Raw genomic sequence first — 8,577 nt, 5'->3', positions numbered from 1 at the left:
AGGCCTGATGGTTGACTATATGAAGCCCCTATTTTAGGCCTATACCAATTTTATTCAACCCAACTTAAGAAATGTTAAATGCACATTTAATGCTTGAGCCTTCCATTTGGACCAATTTTGGAATTTGTTTTCCTATATCTGAGCTGTCTGTTTAGTTTAAAATGGGCATATAATCTAACTCATTCACTAGATAGGACAATGAAGAATATAAAACTTTCACATGTGGATCTTAAGTATTGGATCTGATTTGTCCATCTTATGGACACTTCAGTTGTCGCCTCCCCTAGCAACTGAATTGGTTTAGTTTGCCTGATATTTAGCTTTTTCATGAATTGTTCTATGTAAAACAATCTGCCAATGTGAGTATATTTTGCATTTAGTTCCTATCCTAACTGGATTCGATTATGTTCAATAAAAGGAGTTCATAGAGATAGTTCTGAGATGATTACATTTGGAGATCACTTCAGAAAATTCTAAACCGTTAAAACCTTTTGAAAACAGTTAGAACATTGATCTTGTAACCTTAGGATATGTACCTGAACATAATGGAAACAGAAGAGAAAACATGGTTCTAACGAGGGATCCTCAGGACCTCACAGTCCTCTAGGTTCTTCAATTGAAAACCAACCTAGGAATGGATCGAGTCGCAAGCAGACTAAAGAGGATACTTGCTTCTTTTACAAGAAGCAAAACCATCAGAAGAAAGACTGCGTAAAGTATAAGGAATGACTCATAAAGAAGGGTAATAATTCTATTCCAGTTTATTTTAAATCTAATCTAACTGATGTGTTAGTGGATTCTTAGTGGATAGATTCGAAAACCACTATTCACACATATACTTCTATACAGGACTAACTACAGACCAGGCCACCAACTGATACAGAATTCTCAGTATACGTAGGCAATGGTGTCAAAGTCAATGTTGAGGCAATTAGAGTCTATAAACTTAGGTTAGAGTCTGTTTGTTTATTGAATTTGGTAGATACATTTTGTGTGCCTTTTATAAAGCGCAATCCAGTCTCTATTTCTCGTTTTGATAAATTGGGATACTCATTCCAATTTGAGAATAAAGGATTTAGTATTTACCTTAATTCGATTAAAGTCAACATAAACTCTATAGTAAACAACCTATGCCAGCAAGACTTGATTGTCTCACACGTCTATAATGTTAATGACTTGTATGGAAATAGAGTAGGATTTAAGCAAAGGCTAAGCTATGAGAAATCCTCCATGTTGTGGCACAGGCGTCTATGTCTCATATATCGTGAGAGATTGGATAGACTTGTGCGAGAAGGAATTCTACATTCTCTAGACTTCTCTGACTATAAGGTATGCATTGATTGCATAAAAGGAAAACAGACTAGAACTAGAAAAAATAGTGCAACCATGAGTGTAGGTTTATTAGATGCGATACATACAGACATTTGTGGACCATTCCCTACAGCATCATGGAGAGGATACAAATATTTTATTACCTTTATAGATAACTACTCTCGTTTCGGGTACCTTTACTTTATTACTGAGAAATTAGATGCCCTAAATGCTTTTAAAATTTATAAGGCTGAGGTTGAAAATCAACTCGATAAGAGAATTAAAGTTGTCAGATCTGACCGTGGTGGTGAATACTATGACAAATATGACGAATCAGGATGCAATCCAAGGCCATTTGCTAAATACTTACAGGATTGTGGCATTGTTGTTCAGTATACTATGCCTGGTACTCCAGATCAGAATAGAGTGGTTGAGAGACGCAATCGCACCCTTATGGATATGGTGCGAAGCATGGTCAGCAATTCGACATTGCCAGAATCTCTGTGGGGTGATGCGATCAAAATCGCAGTTCATATACTAAACAGGGTTCCTAGTAAAGCAGTAAACAAAACTCCTTTTGAGTTGTGGAATGGGGGAAAGCCAAGTCTCCGATATCTACATGTTTGGGGTTGTCCCGCTAAGGTCAAAAGTTATAACCTGCATGAAAAAAAGCTTAATCCTAGAACCATAAGTTGTTTCTTCATTGGATACCTAGAAAGATCAAAAGACTATCGATTCTACTGTCCTTCCCACTCCATCAGAATTGTTGAGACTGGGTATGCCAGATTCATTGAGGACAATGAAAACAGTGAGAGCATGAATATAAGAAATTTTGTATATGAGGAACAAAGGACTGTGACTCATATCATAGTCAATCCAGATTACGTAGACATTAATGATGCGGTTGATTCTGCAGTCACTGCAAAGCACCACGTAAAACCTCATATACAAACCACTGATGAGGAAAATCAAGATCAGACCCGACAAGCTGAACCATTGAGAAGATCTGAAAAAGAGAGAAGTTCTGTAAATCGAGACGATTACATCGTATACTTACAGGAGCACGACTTTGACATAGGGGTGAAAAAAGATCTTGAATCCTTTACACAAGTCAAACAAAATGCTGATCTTTTTCGTTGGTTTGATGCCATGAAAGATAAGTTGAAATCCATGTAGGACAATAAAGTATGAGATCTTGTAGAATTACTCATTGGAATAAGGCTTATTGATTGTAAATGGATATTTAAAACCAAACGGGACTCCAAAGGTAATGTCGAACGATATAAAGCTAGACTTGTTGCCAAGGGTTTTAACCAATGTGAGGGCATTGACTTTAAGGAGACTTTCTCACCAGTATCCAAAAAAGACTCATTCAGGATCATAATGGCTCTTGTAGCTCATATGGATTTAGAGTTACATCAGATAGATGTAAAGACTGCATTTCTCAATAGGGATCTGAATAAGAATGTGTACATGTTGCAGCCCAAAGGTTTTGTAGCTACTGGCTCAGAACATTTGGTTTGCAAACTTAAGAAGTCCATCTATGGGTTAAAACAGGCATCGCGACAGTGATACCTTAAGTTTCATGAAGTAATTTTCTCATATGGCTTTGTAGAAAACACTGAAGATGAATACATTTACATTAAAACTAGTGGGAGTAAGTTCATTATGATAATTTTGTATGTTGATGACATTCTATTAGCTACCAGTGATATCAAGATGTTAAGTGATACTAAGAAATTCTTATCTCAAAGGTTTGAAATGAAAGACCCTGGTGAAGCTTCTTACTTCATCGGCATTAAGATTCGCCGTGACAGAACATTTGGACTGCTCAGCCTGTCACAGAGAGCCTATATTACTAGGGTACTCGAAAGGTATGACATGCAAAATTATGCTTCAGGAAAGTCGCTCATTGTAAAGAGCGACAAATTTGGTCTATTTCAGTGTCCAAAGAATGATTTAGAAGAGAATCGAATGAAGAAATTTTCGTACGCATCAGTAGTAGGGAGCAAAATGTATGCTCAAGTCTGTACGCAACTGGACATTACCTTTATCACTGGAATGTTGGGAAGATATCTATCTAATCCAGGAATGCAACTTTGGATAGCTGCGAAAAAAGTGTTACGGTATCTTTAGAGAATGAAAGACTTCAGACTCATATACAGAAGATTTGATCAGTTGGAGTTGATCGGATATTCAGATGCAGACTTCGCAGGCTACGTTGACACTAAGAAGTCTACTTCAAGATACATATTCATGATGGTGGGAGGAGATGTGTTGTGGAAAAGCGTGAAATAGTCTACCACAGCCTCATCCACTATGGAAGTTGAATTTATTGCATGTCATGAGGCATCTAATCAGGCACTATGGTTATAGAGTTTCTTCTCAGGTTTGTGGGTATTGGAGCATATCCCGAAACTATTGAGAATATTTTACGATAATTTGGCTACTATTTCATTCTCTAGTAACAACAAGCATTCGTCAAGGTCGAGACATATTGACATCAAGTACCTTGTTGTAAAGGAAATGGTTCAGAATCACCAAGTGTCCATGGAATTCATCGACACTAAGCAGATGATTGCAGATCCGCTCACTAAAGGGCTCCCTATCACGCCATTTTAGGAGCATGTAACATCCATGAGAGTCATTGACCCCACAGATATTTTCAGTTAGTGGGAGTTGAGCGTATTGTGTTTTTCACAGACACTTAGAGATCTCGTTTTATACAGTTTGTTTAGGTGATTTTGATATAAAGATTTATTTCTGCTTCTCTATATATATGCGCAAATTTTGAGTAAGTAGAACTACAGTCGTGTCTCGTTGGAGACATGTAAAAGCTTCATGACCTCTTAAGGATAGACACATATCATCACACTAAAGTGTGTAATCCTTATACTACATTTCCTAGTTCGTAATCTATGTCGTTAAGATTGAAAGTATTTGTGATCGCGCTTACACTCACTTCGCCTAAATTAAATGTTGTGATGACTACCGCGTTTCGATACTGACTGTCTTGATGGACCAGATTGAATAGCATTACTTATACTGTACAAATATTTCATTGGTTAACCATTTAGATATTTTCTTAAAAGATCAAAACTTATTTTCAAAATAATTCTATATGATTATCATTGACGTTGCTCAATAAGGCCCAAGTGGGAGAATGTAAGAACTCTATTTAGTGGGTCTTACTAATCAACAGTTTGGATTGTCATTCAGTTGGACTGGATGATTGAGTAGACCAGTAGGCTCCACTTCAGGTGATGCACTGCGTAGTCTATCTGCGCAGCTTTGCGTACTAGGGCTAGAATGCTATAGTTGTCTTACGCAGACAGCTATTTGAGTTGAACTAGGATGCTACAATGTGGAGCGTGGGAGAGAGAGAGAGTTGTGATGGGTTTCAAACTCTCTCTCCACAGACTCTATATAAGGGAGCTGGGTCCCCGATCCTACACCACGACAAAAATTCAAGTCTCATCTTGTGAATTGCAGAAAGGGTGTGAAGGAGAGGAAGATCCTATGCTCCACAGGTATTCTGGTATTCTTATCCAGCTTCCATGGTGGCGTCTCAGGTAAGTAAGCTATTCGACCCCCTGATCGCCATGTCCCATGCACAGACAAATCCATGGGCCTATTCCGCATACAGATTAAGTCCCGCATATAAATCTCAGGTGGACCACACTACGGGAAAATAATAGTGATTGGATATCCACCATTAAAATCCTCCTAAGGCCAACTGTACTTTTTATTTCACATCCAATTTGTTGATTAGGTCATACAAACTTATATGAAGAGAAAAAACAAAGATCAGCTTGATCCAAAACTTTTATGGGCCTCAAAAAGTTTTAATGGCCGACATTCATTCAACACCATTTCCTATAATGTAGTCCAATTGAGATTGGGATATACCTCATTTTTTATCTCATACCTTAAAATGATCTAAAAAAATAAATTTACATCACGAATGAAACACATATATCATGAGGGCCCACGGAGCACTGACCACCGGTCATTGGCTGATGGCAGGGGTAGTAGCCAATCGGTGCATGTAATAAATCCATCATTGCGTGTTGCATTTTATAAGGAGAAATTGCCCACGGTATACAGTAAATGCCACCTTTTACCAGTGTCTTTTCAATGCGCTCGCAAACTTTACTTTCCCAGGGCAAACCATTTTGTAGGGACATACTATTTGTGGACGAAAATACCGAACGTGGATTTCCTGCGAAAGTTCCTGTGTTGGGAACTCATGTGGGGCCCATTGTGATGTTTGTGAGAAATCTCACCCGTCCATCCGTTTTTTGAGTTCAATTCAAGACATGAAGCCAAAAATTAACCATTTCCAGAGCTCACGTGGGCCGAAAACGTGATAATTGAACGTACACAATTGAAATATTCATGGGCCACAGAAGTTTTGAATCATGCTAATATTTGTGATTTCAGTTCATCCCAATAGGAATGAAGTTATTAACGGTATGGATGGCTTTTAAACTTCACTGTTGAACCCAGGTAGGTTTTAACGGTAAGAATTTCCCTAACCACATTTTCCTTTCAGTACAGCCCACTTGAGCTTTGGATACGTATTCAATTTTGGCATCATGTCCTAAAATGAACTCAAAAAACAGATGGAAGGGGAGGAATTCTTACAACCATCACACTGGGCCCCACTTGGTTCCCAATAGGAACTTTATGCGAGAGCTTTTAGCAGGAAATCCGCGTCTGAAAACGTTCCATTCATGTGGCTAAATGCCTATAGCTACGGTTATAATCTGTAGCCGTATGTAGTGAATGCGAGGTCAATTTGATCTCCAAATAGTATGTCCATACACAATGGTTTGCTATGGGAAAGTAAAGTTTGGGAGCGCTTTGAAAATACGCTGGGTAAAAGGTGATGTTTGCAGTGGTCAATTTCTCTTTTATAAGAGAGCGGATTAGGTGAGACCCCGGCCTCACCCAATATGGTGCGGCCCTTACCGTGGGCCCCACCTTGATGTATGTATTTTGTATCCACACCATCCATCCATTTTTATACATCATTTTAGGGCATGATCCTAAAAATTAAGAAGATACAAATACCAGGTGGACCATAATCTAGGAAATAGTGGTGATTGAATACCCTACCATTAAAAACTTCTTAGGCTGCAAATTAATATTTCTGTAGTGTTTATTTTCCATCCAATATATTGATAAAGTCACTGGATGAAGGTTAAAAAACAAATATCAGCTTGATCCAAAACTTGTGTGGCTCATTAATGGTAAATCACCACTGTTTCCTAAGGTATGGTCCACCATGATACAATTTTTGGTTAATGTCAAAATGATTTGGAATAATAGATGGATGGTGTGGATACAGAATAGAAACATCTAAGGTGGGCCCCACAATAAGGTTCGTATCATCTTGGTGTGAGGCTAAGGTCTCACCTAATCAAATCCCCATTTAATAAGGCATGGTTTGTACTATAGTGGACGGTTAAGAGTTTAAAGAAAAGGGATAGTTAGGGGTGTACATCGAGTCGAGCTGGCCTCAGATCGACTCGGCTCGAACACTGGCTGACCTCAGCTCGAACTCAGCTCAGCTCGGTGCTCGAGCCTGATTGGCTAGCTCGGCTCGGTTCGATCAACAGCTCAGGCCAGCTTGGGCCGAGTTCAAGCTAAGATCGAGCCGAGTTCACCATTGAGGCATTTCCACAAACACTTGAACTGCAACTTCAAAAACCCATTGTTTTACAAACAGAGGCAATGGTTTTACAGGTGTTTTATCAAACACCTCTCTAAGTAACATAAAAACCAAAAAAAAAGAAGAAAAATATTTGTTTAATGTACATACCTTGCTTGCCACCGGCCAAACCTTCCTTGCCACTTGCCACATCTCGTTGAGTCATTTTATCAAACAGTTGGTGAGCAACATCAATGCTAAAGTAATCGAGTCACCAAACTGGTTCAATTCGAGTTCAATTCGAGCTGGATTCGATCCGAGTCGAGTCGAGCTGGAGCTTGCTCGAACTCGGCTCAAACTCATTTTCGAGCTAAAAAAATCAGCTCGACTCGACTCGAACTCAGCTTTGAACCGAGTTAAATCGAGCTTTTTCGAGTCAAGTTGAGCGAGCTAACCGAGCTAGCTCGGTTCGTGTACACCCCTAAGGACAGTTATTAGACTAATAGCGGTGTGATCCATGCCACATGATGAATAGTTTGTAACATGTTAGAATGTGCCATGTTGACACGTAAGCATGTAGAACTTAAATGGCTACTAGCAATCCCAAATTAAATTGAACGCAGACACTTCAAACCATGATGCTATAGCATGGTACTCCATGTGATTGGAACATGATATTGGACGATTCTAGTATTTCCAACTGTAATTGGAACATGAAATTGGACCATTCCAGTATAGCCAACAGAATAAACTAGAATGACGATTGTAGAGATCAAAGATGCGTTGGAGATGTGAATAATTTGTTAAAAGGATATAAAATTACTATTAATAACTACTGCTACAAATAGAGGTGTACACAAACCGAGCTAGCTCAGTTAGCTCACTTGACTCGACTAAAAAAAGCCCGATTCGACTCAGTTCGAAGCTGAGTTCGAGTCGATTTTTTGAGCTTGAAAATGAGTTCGAGTTGGCCCCAGCTCAACTCGACTTGGATCGAACCTAGCTCAAATCGAACTCAGATCAAACCAATTTGGTGACTTGGTTACTTTGATATTGATGTTGCTCATCAAGTGTTTGATGAAATGACTCAACGAAGTGTGGCTGGTGGCAAGGAAGGTATGTATATGAAACAATATCCTTTTTTTTTTCCTTGATTTTTATGTTGCTTAGAAGGTGTTTGATAAAATACTTGAAAAATCTTTGCTGCTGTTTTACATACAGTGGATTTTTGAAGGTGTAGTCCAGGTGTTTGTGGAAATGTTGCACAGACGAACTCGGCTCGATCTTGCTCAAACTCGGCTCGAACTGGTCCGAGTTGCTGACCGCACTGAGCTGAGCTGGCCAACCAGGCTCGAGGACCGAGCCGAGCTGCCGAGTTTGAGCCGAGGTCAGCTAGTGGCCGAGCCGAGTCGAGTTGAGGCCAGCTCGACTTGATTCGACTCAATGTACACCCCTATCTACAAATAAAGAGAAGAGGTGAAAAAAGACTTATTGTCCACTAATAACCAATAATCTTAATTTACATTTTTAAGCGTGTTCCACCTAGTAAACTTTCACAACATCACACGCTTGCAAGATGTTAGTATCATGAAACTTTTCAAATTGCTTAC

Source organism: Magnolia sinica, chromosome 6 (genome assembly GCF_029962835.1).
Source record: "Magnolia sinica isolate HGM2019 chromosome 6, MsV1, whole genome shotgun sequence".
Taxonomy (NCBI): domain Eukaryota; kingdom Viridiplantae; phylum Streptophyta; class Magnoliopsida; order Magnoliales; family Magnoliaceae; genus Magnolia; species Magnolia sinica.
This window is presented reverse-complemented; position numbering follows the sequence as displayed.